Source organism: Moschus berezovskii, chromosome 11, assembly GCF_049115385.1.
Source record: "Moschus berezovskii isolate FMDL1 chromosome 11, NW_MosBer_1.0, whole genome shotgun sequence".
NCBI lineage: Eukaryota > Metazoa > Chordata > Mammalia > Artiodactyla > Moschidae > Moschus > Moschus berezovskii.
This window is the reverse complement of record NC_142470.1, coordinates 46,129,780-46,146,664: the sequence shown is the minus strand read 5'-3', so window position 1 is coordinate 46,146,664 and position 16,885 is coordinate 46,129,780. Positions and strand designations below refer to the sequence as shown.

The following is a 16,885-nucleotide window of genomic DNA, read 5'->3' as shown; positions in this document are numbered from 1 at the left end:
GAAAGAAGGAAGGAGGGCACGGGAAAGGAGGGGAAGAGGGAAAGTGATAGGGAGAGAGATGAGAGGAGAGAGAAATTTTCCCTTTTTGTAAGGACACCAGTTATATCAGATTAGGGTCCACTCTAATGACCTCATCTAAACAACCTTTGCAATAACCCTAATTCCAAATAAGGTCACATCCTGAGGTACTGGGGGTTTCGGATTTTAAGATATGGATTCGAAAGAGTGGGGACACAATTCAACCCATAACCGTCCATAATTCTTCTCAATAATCCAGAAGTTATATTTTGCTCCAGGGTTCAAATTCTAGGAGCTAAATATATGCTTAATACTATAATGGGGAGGATGTCGGTGTATACTTCAGAATACCCTCTTTCCTATCACTGAGACTATTATGATAATTGAAGGGTAAAAGACCATATTCTTCTATCTTGAAAGATTTGTATATCTTTTGAAGCAAAAATTGGAGAAACATCAAAATTCCTTTTGTACAAAGGGACTGATTCTCTGATTTTACAGTGGGAACATTTTATTAATTTACTCTCAATAGGGAAAGGAGAACACAGTACTTCTCTCTCCATTCCCACTCCCTGAAGGAGGGGCATGGGAAGAGGGTTGGTTAGTTCCTGATTCAACCTTTGAGAGCAACTTGTCCTGTTGCTGATACAAATTAAGTGATCACATGTGAACTACAAATGCCCACTTGCCCTGTATGAGTGAGGCTTTGTACTGAACTAAAGGAAGACAGCCCTACATTTAACCACAGCCAAGTCCTTTGTGGGACAGACAGGAATAACATACAGATTGCAACCCATAAATAATGCACGTTAGGTCATCTGCATTTTGCCTGCTCTTTAGGACAGAGGCTAATTCCTGGACAGTCTGCATTAACCCTGGATTCCTGACTCCAGAGCTGATTCTTGCAGAGTGGTGACTTCCTTCACCTCTTCCTCTCCCTATATTTTCAATCCAGACAAGCATAAATAAACCAAGCATAGATAAGTGGGCAGTTTCTACCCTGATCACTGAAGCTCTAAAGATAGGGCACTGAACTCACTAAGTGATGAATACATGCCATATGGAGCTAACGGCAAGTTCGGATGTAAATTGTCTCCGTCTTGCTCTCTGCATTGCAGATAAAAAGTCCCTTGTGTCATCTCTTTGTACTGAACTGTGTTTATCTGAAAACAGCTAAAATCACTGAGAAAAGTGGAACATTTAATTTCATCGAAAAAGGAATGGGTGTTATTGCTGGCATTAATAATTAGTAGATATTTAAAAAACATTATTTGAGTGAGGTTGCACACAATTGCTTTCATTTGGAATCCCATATTTTAAGCAAATGTTTGACTCCTTTTGGCTAGCTACCTTAACAGTGCAGTGCAGTGAACAAGAGTTGGGGTCAAAAGATTCTCATTTGTCTGATAATAACATTTGTCAAGCACTTACTGAGGGCCAGCAACCATTCTAGGCACTTCGTGTAAGTTATATCATTTACTCTTCACAATAACTCTAGAAAACAGGTCCTGGTATTCCTGCTTTTTATATAAGGAAACCGTTTAAATAGTTCCTACTGCAGATGCTGATTGCAGCCATGAAATTAAAAGACGCTTACTCCTTGGAAGGAAAGTTATGACCAACCTAGATAGTATATTAAAAAGCAGAGACATTACTTTGCCACCCAAGGTCCGTCTAGTCAAGGCTATGGTTTTTCCCGGGGTCATGTATGGATGTGAGAGTTGGACTGTAAAGAAAGCTGATCGCCTAAGAATTGATGCTTTTGAACTGTGGTGCTGGAGAAGATTCTTGAGAGTCCCTTGGACTGCAAGGAGATCCACCCAGTCCATTCTAGAGGAGATCAATCCTGGGTGTTCATTGGAGGGACTGATGCTAAAGCTGAAACTGCAATACTTTGGCCACCTCATGCGACGAGTTGACTCACTGGAAAAGACTCTGATGCTGGGAAATGTTGGGGGCGGGAGGAGAAGGGGACGACGGAGAATGAGATGGCTGGATGGCATCACCGACTCTGTGGACATGAGTTTGAGTGAACTCTGGGAGTTGATGGTGGACAGGGAGGCCTGGCGTGCTGTGATTCATGGGGTCACACAGAGTTGGACACGACTGAGCGACTGAACTGAACTGACAAGAGCTGGATTCAAATCCACATTGTCAACCACAAAGATGATACTCTTTCTGTTACTCACTGTGACCTCTTCACTTCAAACTGTTTTGACCTAAGTAGACACAAGCCATTTCTTAGTCTCTTTTTCTTTATTCTTAATAATGGGGTTTGAATTAAATTTCCTCTGGGGTTTTTTCTAGTTCTAAATACTGTCTTTCTGTGATTACTCCTTTTTCACTTTTCAAAGTGTAGGTAAACCTTTTATGTAAGTACTGCCTTTTTTCAAACTCTAAGACAATCCTCCTATTGATGGAGGGAGGGGGAAAATCTTTCTTGGTTCAGAAATCAGAATTAATAAAGTTCAGGAACTGTTTTGCCTTGGGCCCATCTCTCTGTTGACCAATGTGCAGTCTTCCAGCAGTGCAAAATGGACTTAGGTAATTCCGGTTGTATGAGCAGTTTCTGAGGTTCTCAGATGATGTATGGGTGAGCTGTGATGTATGGGGTTCCTCTCTGTGTAGAAGTATAGACTATTTAGGAGTTCTAAGTAAGCACTTATTATTTGCCTAATTTTCTGGTATTCTTACCTACATCTGATAAAATGTAACATGGCATAGTAATTTCTCATTGAACTTTTCTGCTTGTTATTTTAATGGATTAATGTGCCAACCTAAATACAAGAGGCCAGCTATGTTCTCTGAAACTGTTTGTTGGCATTCCAATACAAAGAAAAATGATACTCCTTTAAAGATATTCCTCAAGGGCTCCAGAATTTGACAGAGACCAGCAATGAAATGATGAAGGAGAAAAGAGTGAGTGTATCTTTATAAAATTTGGGGTTGAGGAGATTCAAGGAAAGATAACAAGAGTGATTCAGCCTCAGAGTAGTCCCTGCTGAACTATCCAAATGAAGTGAACCTGATAGAGGACTTCTTTGTGGTAGTGGTGGTTTAATTGCTAAGTCATGTCTGACTTTTGTGACCCCATGGTCTGTAGCCCACCAGGCTCCTCTAGCTCAGGTAAGTACACAGACTGGCAGATGGGGCTACTTTAGAAAGAAGAGAAGAGCTTTCATAGAAAGGTAGATTCTGGAAAAGATTCCTCAGCATTCTTTCCTTATTGGAATGTTACCCTCACAAAAGTAATGAAGTGACATATCTAGTAGCAGATTTTTAAAAAATGAGTTACCTCTTTCAAGTGCTGATTTTTTGCTTGAGATAACTACTGAAGGAAGTAATTTATTATGGATGTATAGGTTGGATATTCCAGATAGCATATCTGGTCAACACTATCTCCTTCCTTACACTTTGTCAATTTAATCAACAAAGTTACTATATTCTCCCCTCAGAAGGGAATGAAAGGAAAGAAATTAACATCTATTGAACACTTTCCACGTGTCAGACAATTTCTTTTCTTTTCTTCATCACTTCACCTTTCCTCCCTTCATCATAAGAAACCACTTTTGAAATGGAAATCAGAATTGGATGGTTCTTATCGTCTTCTTAACAACCTGGAAACTGTGCATTAATCCCACTTTTTGGTGGAGGAGTGATGCAGGATGGAATCTAGTTTCAGAATGACTACCCTGGCTTTAATTCATGGAAGGACACTATTACGATTATTAAGAAGGCTGTTTTTGCACAACACTGTATAAGGCTGTGTGCATTCCATTTCATCCATCCATACTCAAGAGTCCCGGAATTGTGTGTATGAATCACTTGAAATCTGTTATTTTTAAACAGTCACTAAGCCAGAACAAATATTTAATAGTTTAAAAAGAACTTTCAAGATTGTAGTCCTTTTTTATCAAAAAAGGAGGCTTAAGTGCAATAAACTCGTCTTCCTGATTAAAACACAGGAGTTTCAAGGCCTTATCATGAGCTGTGGAAATAAGAAATATCAATATAACTTCAACAAAGAAAAAGTCAAGTGTGACAGAAGTGAAAAACAAAAGTAGGCTGGTTCAGAATCTGTTCTTATATACTCATCTTCTTGAAACAAAAATCTCTGTTGTATCATGTTTAATGATACAAATAAACTTATTTATAGAACAGAAATAGATGTAGAAGACAAACTTATGGTTACCAGGGGGAAAGGGAGGGTAGAGATAAATTGGGAGATTGGGGTTGACCAATACACACTATTATATATAAAATCAATAACTAATAAGGACCTGCTGTAGAGAAAAGGAAACTCTACTCAATACTCTGTAATGACTGTATGAGAAAAGAATGTAAAACACAACTTAGTGATGAAGAGTGACGACCATGTGTATTTGTTGTTGTTTAGTTGCTAAGTCATGTCCGACTCTTTGCGAGCCCATAGACTGCAGCATGCCAGGCTCCCCTGTCCTTCACTATCTCCTGGTGTTTGCTCAAACTCATATCCGTTCAGTCAGAGATGCTATCTAACCATCTCATCCTCTGCCTACCCTTTCTCCTCCTGCCCTCGATCTTTCCCAGCATCAGGGTCTTTTCCAATGAGTTGGCTCTTTGCATCAGTGGCCAAACTTTTGGAGCTTCAGCTTCAGCATCAGTTCTTCCAGTGAATATTCAGGGTTGATTTCCCTTAAGATTGACTGGTTTGATCTGCTTGCTGTCCAAGGGACTCTCAAGAGTCTTCTCCAGCACCACAATTTGCAAGCACCAATTCTTCAGTGCTCAGCCTTCTTTATGGTTCAGTTCTCACATTCATACATGACTACTGGAAGAACCACAGCTTTGACTATACAGACCTTTGTTGGCAAAGTGATGTTTCTACTTTTTAATACACTGTCTAGGTTTGTCATAGCTTTCCTTCCAAGGAGCAAGTGTCTGAATTTCATGGTTGCAGTCACCATCTGAAGTGATTTTGGAGCCCAAGAAAATAGAATCTGTCACTGTTTTCACTTTTACCCATCTATTTGCCATGAAGTGATGGGACCAGATGCCATGATCTTAGTTTTTTGAATGTTGAGTTTTAAGTCAGGTTTTTCACTCTTCTCTTTCACCTTCATTAAGAAGCTCTTTAGTTTCTCTTCAATTTCTGCCATTATCATCTGCATATCTGAGCTTGTTGGTACTTCTCCTGGCAATCTTGATTCCAGCTTGTGATCCACCCAGCTTGGCATTTTGCATGATGTACTCTGCATAGAAGTTAAATAAGCAGGGTGACAACATATGGCCTTGATGTATTCCTTTCCCAATTTTGAACCAGTCCATTGTTCCATGTCTGGTTCTAACTGTTGCTTCTTGACCCACATATAGGTTTCTCAGGAGACATGTAAGGTGGTCTGGTATCCCCATCTCCAAGAATTTTCCACAGTTTGTTGTGATCTACACAGTCAAAGGCTTTAGTGTAGTCAATGAATTAGAAACAGATGTTTTTCTGGAACTCTGTTGCTTTCTCTATTATCCAATGAATGTTGGCAATTTGATCTCCTCTGCCTTTTCAAATCCAAGCTTGTACATCTGGAAGTTGTCTTTATTCTGAGTCATAAAGCAACTCTATGTTTGACACTTCGAGTAACTGCCAAATTGTTTTCCAGAGTTATCCCACCAGCAATGGACTTTAATTTGTTATTGTCTGTCTTTGATTTTAAGCCATTTAGTGGTTAATTCAGTATGGTTTTGATTTCTATATCCTTGATGGTAAATGATGCTGAGCATTTTTCAAATGATAATTAGTCATTTACATATCATTTTTGGAGAAGTGTCTATTTTAATCCTTTGTCAATTTAAAAATTGGGTTATTTGTCTATTGCTAAGTTGTATTAGTTCTTTACATATTCAGGATAGGAGCCCCTTATCAGATATGTGATTTGCAAATATTTTCTCCCATCTATTGGCTGATATACACTTTCTTGATGACTTCTTTGAAGTACAAAAGCTTTTAATTTTCCTAAAGCACTATCTATTTTTCTTTGTTGTTCATGCTTTTATGATACATCTATAAAACCATTACCAGAACTTCCCTGGTGGCCCAATAAAATTCTGTGCTTTCACTCTAAGGGATGCAGGTTCCACTCCTGGTCAGGGAACTAAGATCCCACATGCTGTGTGGTATGGCCATAAAATATAATAATAATAAACCATTGCCAAATCCAAGGTCACAATATTTACTCTAATTTTCTGTTATAAGTTTCATACTTTCAGCTGTTAACATTTAGGTTGATGGTCCATTTTGTGTTAATTTTTGTATAAAGTTGTTTTCGTTCTCTTAATCTTCACAGTATATTCAAGTAATAGTGACTCACAGGTATCTCTGTCTAAAGAGGGTTCAAAAAACCTTAGCAATTCATACTGGAAGAGGCTGAGCTTTTGGGGTTGGATTGCTATTGAAGTAAGTTGTAAGCAATATACTCTAGAAAGAGTAACATGTTCTAACAATGCTTCTTTTATTTAAATTTATCATAAATAGTTTAAAGATGACAAAAATGGACTTATAATTACTCTTTCCTTTAGAAATGGGTATAAACAATTGAATTAGGAACAGATACATTTAGGAACAGTATCTTTCATGTTCTTAAAAGACACTTTTTTGCCTTCATGTTCACTTTGGGAATTGTGACTACAAACTTTCAACTTTTGGTCAATCAGAAAATTAAAGTTAGATTAAAATAATAAAAAAATAGCCTCACCTGGGAAAAAAATAGCCCCAACTCTTAAGACTGTAAAACCTAGATTATTGTTATGAGAAATTCTAAGTGCCTCTTTTTGATTTTGCACACATGTACCCATTTGTTGGGCTTTCCTGGTGGTTCAGACAGTAAAGAATCCACCTGCAATGAGAGACCCATTTGTTAAAGGCAGGCATTTCTGAGATCACAGAATTAGAGCTGGAAAGGGTCTTAAGAGTTTATCTCTTCTAACCCTTAGCAATATGTGAACTGTGAACTTCCAGATGTTCAAGCAGGTTTTAGGAAAGGCAGAGGAACCAGAGATCAAATTGCCAACATCCGCTGGATCATGGAGAAAGCAAGAGAGTTCCAGAAAAACATCTATTTCTGCTTCATTGACTATGTCAAAGCCTTTGACTTGTGGATCACAATAAACTGTGGGAAATTCTGAAAGAGATAGGAATACCAGACCACCTGACCTGCCTCTTGAGAAACCTGTATGCAGGTCAGGAAGCAACAGTTAGAACTGGACATGGAAAAACAGACTGGTTCCAAATAGGAAAAGGAGTACATCAAGGTTGTATATTGTCACCTTGCTTATTTAACTTATATGCAGAGTACATCATGAGGAATGCTGGGCTGGAAGAAGCACCAGCTGGAATCAAGATTGCTGGGAGAAATATCAATAACCTCAGATATGCAGATGACACCACCCTTATGGCAGAAAGTGAAGAGGAACACAAAAGCCTCTTGATGAAAGTGAAAGAGGAGAGTGAAAAGGTTGGCTTGAAGCTTAACATTCAGAAAACAAAGACCATGACATCTGGTCCCATCACTTCATGGGAAATAGATGGGGAAACAGTGTCAGACTTTATTTTTTTGGGCTCCAAAATCACTGCAGAGGCTGATTGTAGCCATGAAATTAAAAGACGCTTACTCCTTGGAAGGAAAGTTATGACCAAGCTTGATAATATATTAAAAAGCAGAGACATTACTTTGCCAACAAAGGTCCGTCTAGTCAAGGCTATGGTTTTTCCCGTGGTCATGTATGGATGTGAGAGTTGGATCGTGAAGAAAGCTGATCGCCGAAGAATTGATGCTTTTGAACTGTGGTGCTGGAGAAGACTCTTGAGCGTCCTTTGGACTGCAAGGAGATCCAACCAGTCCATTCTAAAGGGGATCAATCCTGGGTGTTCATTGGAAGGACTGATGCTAAAGCTGAAACTCCAATACTTTGGCCACCTCATGTGACGAGTTGACTCACTGGAAAAGACTCTGATGCTGGGAAGGATCGGGGGTGGGAGGAGACGGGGACAACAGAGAATGAGATGGCTGGATGACATCACCGACTCTGTGGACATGAGTTTGAGTGAACTCTGGGAGTTGGTGATGGACAGAGAGGCCTGGCGTGCTGTGATTCATGGGGTCGCAAAGAGTCGGACATGACTGAGCAACTGAACTGAACTGAACTGAAGTGAACCCTTACCTCTTGGTGACAAAGTATTAGTTTTTCCATTTACATTTCCCAAAGTAAAAGTTTCCCATTTCTCATTTTACAGATGAGGCAAATGAAGCAACACTCTTCTCTGCTTCATTTCTTGGCTTCCTCCTTTTTCAGGTGGGCTTGCTTTAGTGGAGGTCACTGGCAGCAGAATACTTAGCATTATAGCTACCAACTCAAGAGGAAATTGCTTCTGTTTCCTAGTCACTCTACTTCTACCAATTTCCCCAGAATTGTGTCTGCACAGTTTATCTCTATCCACTTTTCCTGCTCCATCCAGAGGTTATGTGAGCTCTTAGAATGACCCGATTAATAAGTGATGAAACTGCAACAGTTCTCTCAAGTTCAGCCTCATCCTATGCTCAGTGTGCTTCACCATAACTGGCTTGATTCTCTCCAGACTACAAGAGAATAATGGATTTCTTGTATCTCTTTTAATTTTGTCTTAAGCTGTTACTTGAACATTTTGTAAGCTATTAGTTATAGTTTACATTTTTATTTTTTGTACAATTTTTCCCTCTGAAATAAGTTTAAATTTCTTGAGCTCTCCAACTGTGAAAATTTTTCATACATTTTAGAAATGTGTAGTTTTTTAAAAAAATTTATTTAATTTTGGCTGTGCTGGGTCTTCATTGCACACGGGCCTTCTCCAGTTGCAGTGAGTGGGGTCTGTCTCATTGTGATGCGTGGGCTTCTCATTGAGGTGGCTTCTCTTCTTGTGGAGCACAGGCTGTAGGGAGCATGGGCTTTAGTAGTTGTGGTCCATGGGCTTATTATTTCACGGCACGTGGGATCTTCCTGGACCAGGAATTGAACCTGTGTCCTCTGTGTTGGCAGATACATTCCCTGCCACTGGACCACCAGGGAGGTCCTATAGTGTTTGTTTGTTTGTTTGTTTTTTAACAGCAACCCTTTCTTGCCCGTATTAGTGAAAGTGAAAGCGAAGTCAGTTGTGTCCAACTCTTTGCGACCCCATGGACTGTAGACTACGAGGTTCTTCCATCCATGAGATTGTCCAGGCAAGAGTACTGGAGTGGGTTGCCGTTTCCTTCTCCACTTGCCCGTATTAGGCACTTGGTAAATATTTGCTTATTTGACCCACCTGACTTGACAATGAAGCAGAGAACAGAGTCCTCCATACAGAATATGATGACAAGAAGGGAGTCAACTGTCAGCCCCAAATTAGAGGGTAATGGGGAAAATACCCAGTATGACCATGACATTCATGGTTCTAAATCTGAATAAAACAATTCAAGCCTGTAAAAAGTACTAGTGAAAACTATCCTTTTTAAGATATAAAATACAGAAGATATCAGTAGGAATACTGATTTTGTGAAATTTTGTGAAAGAAGAGTCTTCACTCACTCCCAGACTGAAGTGTATAGATAGGCAAAATAGATCTAGAATCAGGACACAAACTAGGAATGGATTTTTTCTGGGGAGCATTTTCATTTTTTATCAATTAGATATGATTTATAAGCAGAAAATATAGATGGCAGATTTTAGATAGTGAGAAAACCTTTTAAAGAGTACATAATGATTTATACAATACTTTCAATCTAAGACTACAGTTATGCAATTTTAATCCTTATTTTTATTGTAAAAATCAATCTAAAAACATTAAAGGAGAATTTAAGAAAATGGTATCGCTCATAATCTTTAGATTCTAACATATATTTGTGTACTGAGTATTCTCTTATATATCTATTTTTACATTTAAAAAGATCATAGAATGCTTACAAGATAAATGCCAACTTTTATTTTACTCCTCAGAACATCTAGGAAGGGAGCTAAAATATTTCTGAATAAAGGGCAGTGAAAATAAGCTTTTATTATTTTATAAAGGAGTCAAAAGGGATATCAAATAGGATGGGTGTATTTCTTAAAATACTATCATTCTTAATAACATTTCATTCTTAAAAGTTTCATGGGAACACCAAGGAATGCATTGATCAAATTGTTTTGGCTAACATTTAATAGATTTCAGATAATCTCTCTCAGACAATGTAATTTCAGTTTTGGTATGTGTTAATTTTGCATTTTTACAGTTACAATAGTGTTGTCTTATATTCATAATTTTTTTAAAAAAAGGATCAATATCTCTAAAGTGGCTCAGTGAAGCATAACAAGAGTAAAACAGTAAGGTAAATATTACTACAATTCAAGTGAATTAAAAACACAATTGTAAACAGTATCTTTACAATTGCATAGTGCAAGTACAGATTATAAACCTGTGTGAACTGTTGACGTCTATTTGCGATTTTTCACAAGCAACCACAAAGAAATAAAGGTGTAAATTAGAAATACAACAATAAATATCTGAAAACTGGATTTCATTGAGGGAGCAATCTGTTAATATTAGTCCCCAGTGCATTGGCTTTTATAACACTTCTCTTAATTAGTTTTTGTGTCATTGTTAAACAACACACAGTCGACTCTCATCAGTTGAGATTTTCTAAGGCAAACACTAAATAATAGTTTCCAACTGATGAGGAATGTGAGCCCCAGAAGGGCAAGAATTTTGGCCCTTTTGTTGTGCTGCATCTCCAATACTTAGCAAAATGCTTTAAGCTTAGTAGTCATTCAATTATTAAATACTTAGCTAGTAAATTAATAAATATTACTTATAACAAGATACTAAATTACTTGTTAATAAATGAATGGATTTTTAGCTAAAAATATCATCAAAGGAAATAAAAATCACAAAACTATCGCTCAAGTTGTATTCTTTTATACTTGTAGCAAAACTAGGTACGGGTTACATTGTTCCAAAATCAGCTGAAAATTATTAAGATTTTAATAAGAGAAAGCAGAATGAACTATTGGCAAAACCGTTTGACCAAATATCATTCCTGTTCACTGTAAATATCCATACCACACAGTGTTGAAGGGCTTCCCAGGTGGCGCTAGTGGTAAAGAATTCGTCTGCCAGTGCAAGAGATGTAACAGATACAGGTTCAATCCCTGGGTCAGGAAGATCCCCTGGAGGAGGATATGGCAACCCACTCCAGTATTCTTGCCTGGAGCGTCCCATGGACAGAGGAGCCTGGCAGGCTGCAGTCCATAGGGTCACACAGAGTCGGACGTGGCTAAAGCAACTTAGCATTCATGCACAGTGTCAAAGGGTAGTTAATATCATGTAGAAGGCAATGGCACCCCACTCCAGTACTCTTGCCTGGAAAATCCCATGGATGGAGGGGCCTGGTGGGCTACAGTCCATGGGGTTGTGAAGAGTCGGACACCACTAAGCGACTTCACTTTCACTTTTCACTTTCATGTATTGGAGAAGGAAATGGCAACCCACTCCAGTGTTCTTGCCTGGAGAATCCCAGAGAATGGGGGTGCCTGGTGGGCTGCCATCTATGGGGTTGCACAGAGTTGGACACGACTGAAGAGACGCAGCAGCAGCAGCAGCAGTGTAATGGTTTCACTTTCCAGCAGGACATGAATGAAGAAGTACTCAACAAGTTGCTCTGTTTATCACTAAGAACTGACTGTAGGATTTTAGTAATTATTATTTTGTCAGTTGTGAGGTAAGCTGGGGAAGAGGCATGCACAAGGTAGCTTTGTGAGTAGCTAGGAAGTGTGTTATTACAAGAATAAAAGAAGATGAGCAGTCAACAACAGTCCTTCTGCTTTTATTTGGAACAAGTTCAAAGAAAGAGTGAATATTTTAAATATGATCAAATAAATATACATCTTTTTAGCATGGGTTGTGTAAAGAAAGATGGATATGTACAATACTGCCCTTTTCCACTGAAACATACTAGTTCACAGGGGAAAGGTGCTTGCATAAGTTTTTGAAATAAGATATGGGACACCAGTAATGCCAGATAATTACTTCTCAACAAGTGCAGCTTAACACTATATATTCAGTGTCTAAAACAGAACTAAATTTATCATTTCAGGACAAAATATCATGGTTTTTAATGTTGAGGATATCAGGATTTCCTTAGAAGACTGACCTATGGCACAAAAAACAACTCTTGCTCAACAGTTAACTTTATTTCCTGGGAGAAAAATATCAATGATTAGTTATTGGGACTATTTAAAAATAGCAACAAAAGTTACAATAAAATATGAAGAAATAACCACCAGCTCTCATGAAGTCCTCTTTACTTAACAGGCTATGTTCTACTCTCTGGAAGACCAGTCACTGGTTGATTTACTCTAAAAAGAGAGATCTGGGATGATATTGCAGCTCTCTCTGGCTTCCATGTTACTTCCCTTGTCCTGGAATTGTTCTCCATTTTGCCCTGCCTAGCAGATTGCCCAAACTATGCATGAGTTAATCCTACCCTCTGAGTGTTGGGTTTGTTTTCCAGCTCTACTCATCTGGGGCAAGTTTCTGCAACAGGGCTAGTTTCCCTTGGCTCATGTCCAGTGTGCTGGTAAGTGAGGTTCTGCCTGATTTCAGCTTTCTGCATTTTGCACTGTTTGAGATGGAGATGCTTTGATTCAGCACCACATGGTGGGTATTCAGTGCCTTCCAAGACTGTGAATTCCTACTGGTTTTTCTTTGCCTTTCCTGTCTGGCCTCATTATTTCAGAAGATGTTAATTACATTATCTTGTTCATACTAAATATAGTCATCCAGGAGTTATTCAGAAGAAAACACTGGCATCATGCTATATCCGGTTACTTGTAATTTATTCCAATTACTGAAAACACAGAAAAAAAAAAAAAGCAGAGATCAGTCTACTCTTTATAAGTCATCAAAGGCTCTTAACATTTAATGGGAAATGACCAATAAACCTTGGCCAAGAATCCCTACTGATTTTATAGGACGTAAATTTATTAAATTTAGCAAACATTTTATCAGAAAGGGCTTGAGCCCACCTAATTTCAACTCAAACTTTTTTTTGCAATAATCCCAGTAATGGTTGATGTACTAGCAAAATGTAAATTTTTTCTGATAACTCCATTTAGCTTGGCATATACACCATTTCTGGGCTAGGATTTTACCAACATTAAATTATCTTCAGTAATGTGAAAGATCAGACCTGCAAAGGGATTCTAGAGTCAAGAACTGATATTTAGCTGGTCCTCAATAAGAGAGCTGGGCCAGTGGTTCATGGCTGTCATCCATTCTAGCTGATTGATGTCTTTGTTGCTAACATTTTGAGTATCCATATTTTGAAGACGTCTGAGCTTTCTAATCATTCATCTGTTGCTCTGTACAACAGAGGGGCTCAGTGGTAAAGAGTCTTCCTGCAATGAAGGAGTAGCAGAAGAAGTGGATTTGATCCCTGAGCTGGGAAGATCCCCTGGAGGAGGACATGGCAACCCCTCCAATATTCTTGCCTGCAGAATTCCATAGACATAGGAGCCTGGTGGGCTGCCATCCATGGGGTTGCAGAGTCAGACACAACTGAAACAATTTAGCATGCATGCATGTATAAACAGCAGGTGTCAGGCACACTGAATTATCAGTGGATAGTATCTGTAGACTTGTTTCTGTCTCTATTTGAGTCTCAAGGCAGTGAAGGATGCTCCTGTGTCTCCTCTAATTAGGCCCAGGTTGGCCTTTCCTAGATATTTTGATACTGGATAAAATTGGGCATTTAGAACATAATCAAAGTCCTGGAGTTTAGTACCATCTCAGGTTCAATGTGCAAAGGTTCATTATGGCTAACTGCAAGGATTCATTCATGGGTAATTGGAACAGAAACAATTTCATTAAAGGATATTCTGTTTTTAGTTGAAAGATGATTTTCTGATGCAGCTTTCATGTCCACCAAAGAACTTGGGTCCTTTAATGACAGAGAAAAGAAGAAAGCCTTCAGAATGGGAGAAAATAGTAGCAAATGAAGCAACTGATAAAGGATTAATCTCAAAAATATACAAGCAACTCCTGCAGCTCAATTCCAGAAAAATAAACGACCCAATAAAAAAATGGGCTAAAGAACTAAAAGGACATTTCTCCAAGGAAGACATACAGATGGTTAACAAACACATGAAAAGATGCTCAACATCACTCATAATTAGAGAAATGCAAATTAAAACCACAATGAGGTACCATTTCACGCCAGTCAGAATGGCTGCTATCCAAAAGTCTGCATGCAATAAATGCTGGAGAGGGTGTGGAGAAAAGGAAACCCTCTTATACTGTTGGTGGGAATGCAAACTAGTACAGCCACTATGGAGAACAGTGTGGAGATTCCTTAAAAAACTGAAAATAGAACTGCCATACCACCCAGCAATCCCACTCCTGGGCATACACACTGAGGAAACCAGAATTGAAAGAGACACATGTACCCCAGTGTTCATCAGAGCACTGTTTATAATAGCGAGGACATGGAAGCAACCTAGATGTCCATCCACAGACGAATGAATAAGAAAGCTGTGGTACATTTACACAATGGAGTACTACTCAGCGATTAAAAAGAATACATTTGAATTAGTTCTAATGAGGTGGACAAAACTGGAGCCTATAATACAAAGTGAAGTAAGCCAGAAACAAAAACTCCAATACAGTATATTAATACACATATATGAAATATAGCAAGAGAATAATGATAACCCTGTATACGAGACAACAGCAGAGACTTGGATGTGTGGAGCAGTCTTTTGGACTCTGTGGGAGAGGGCGAGGGTGGGATAATTTGGGAGAATGGATTGAAACATGTATATTATCATATGTGAAATGAATCTGACGTGGTTGGGGGCTCCCCACCTCAACACTCTGTGGATTTAAGAGGCTGTTCCTTCCGGAACTGTATAAATTAGCCTGGGATAGAACCTGCATGCTGAATTTACTAATTAAGAAATGAGAAACCAGAACTATCAAGGTGGCAAAGAAATACAAGAAATTATTCTTAAGTAATCTTTTAAAACTTTGACCAGAGTTACAGATTTTGCCATTTGTTATAAACTGGTATATGTAATTTAACCAGAACCATGAGAAAGTTGGTATTGTGTGAATTCTGAGGCACTTTCGACACGTTGTAGGAGTGATGTGGACTTTCTTGAGTTTTACACATTCATAAGTGAATGGTCTGTATCTCGTGCCTTTGTTGGTTTTCTGTGAGCTGTAGTTTCTGGGAAATGAGCAGCTCTCATTCCTGTGACTCTTGTAACCCAGTCATTCGTGTGCCTCCTTCATGAGGATCCAGTGCGGCTGTGGTGCTGTTATCCCTCTGATAGGAATTCTAACCCAGTGTAAAGCCCCAAAGATCTGTTACTTATTTTTATTTTATATTGTACTATATTTTATTTACAACGTTGTGTTTGTTTCAGGTGTATAGCAAAGTGATACAGTCATATATATATATATGAATAAACAAAAGCAGTTCCCGTCTTTTGATGGGGAGCTCGTGGTTTATAATATAAATGGCATTATTTTGAGAGAGGGATAACTTAGGTATGGCATTGGGTTTTTTTTCTTTTTGCAACTTGAGGCAGTTGTAAAATAACTTAATGTAGCTTTTTGCAACTGTGTATTCTATAGTATTTTTTTCATTTGGTGCAATTTTAACTGTTAATGTTTATGGCATTGTGCTTTGTACCATTTATTAAATAAAAATTAAAAAAATATAATGACAGAGAAAAGAAGAGCTTCCTTTTAAGAAGATAAACAGGTTTCTAAGCATTTTGTTAGAATTATTACTTTCAGTTATATAGCAGGTACAGCCTCAAGTTTTACAAAATTCAGGTTTGCAAGAAATATAATTTCATTTTCCCATAACTCAACCCAATTTCTGGTTCAAGCTCTGATTTCACAAGGGGTGGCAGATACTTAATCATAGTCAATTTTGGACGGAGGAGCCTGGTAGGCTACAGTCCATGGGGTCGCTAAGAGTGGGACACGACTGAGCGACTTCACTTTCACTTTTCACGTTCATGCATTGGAGAAGGAAATGGCAACCCACTCCAGTGTTCTTGCCTGGAGAATCCCAGGGACAGGGGAGCCTGGTGGGCTGCCGTCTATGGAGTCGCACAGAGTCAGACACGACTGAAGCAACTTAGCAGCAGCATCTAAACTGAGGAGACTTCTATAGGATTAGCATGTCAGAGAAAGAGGATGAAACATTTGATCTTTGCTCCTCCTCTGCCATGCTGGCTCCCCTAGGATTTCCACTCTGTGTTTTTCCTCAAAGGCAGCTGGCCCCACAGATTGCTGCTGGATTGACCTTGGCCTATAAGGTTCCTTTAGGTCTGCTGCTTCTGCTGTCTCTGCACCGTTTTGGGTATCTGGGGCTCATAGTGTTGGGCTTCCAGAACCTCCATGGTACTATGCAAGATTTCACTGTCCATTATGGTAGCTACCAGTCACATGCAGCTGTTGAAATCTAAATTAATTAAAACTCAGTAAAACTTTAGCTCCTTAGTTAGGCTAGCCACATTTCTGAGCCCTAGTGGTTTTCCTCAATAGCCCTAGTGGCTAGAAGCTACTGTATTGGACACCCATGTATAGAACATTTCATTCAGCACAAAAAATGTTATTGAATTGGTCTTGGCTGGACTGCACACACGACCCAGCCTTTTCTTATCTTAGGGTCTTGCCACCTCCCTGGACTCTAACAAATAAAATGAATGGAAATTATCCCTCTTGGCTCTTAGTTCCCATAGATAGATCCTGCCAAAGGCTTCTGCCAGAATAGGGTGAGAAGAGAGCATTGAGTCCTGCTCTCTGGGACCCACCAGCATGTAGCCTTTCATT

General features: G+C 38.9%; 1 protein-coding gene across 1 annotated transcript in view; it reads left to right on the top strand.

Annotated features, from left to right (window-relative positions):
* Positions 1 to 3,018: 3,018 nt before the first annotated feature.
* The window catches only part of EHBP1 (EH domain binding protein 1), a 385,114-nt gene continuing 371,247 nt past the window's right edge, over positions 3,019 to 16,885 (top strand). The window contains exon 1 of the mRNA XM_055400514.2: positions 3,019 to 3,144. The gene's annotated coding sequence lies outside the window, so the exon portion shown is untranslated. The remainder of the gene's footprint in view (positions 3,145 to 16,885) is intronic.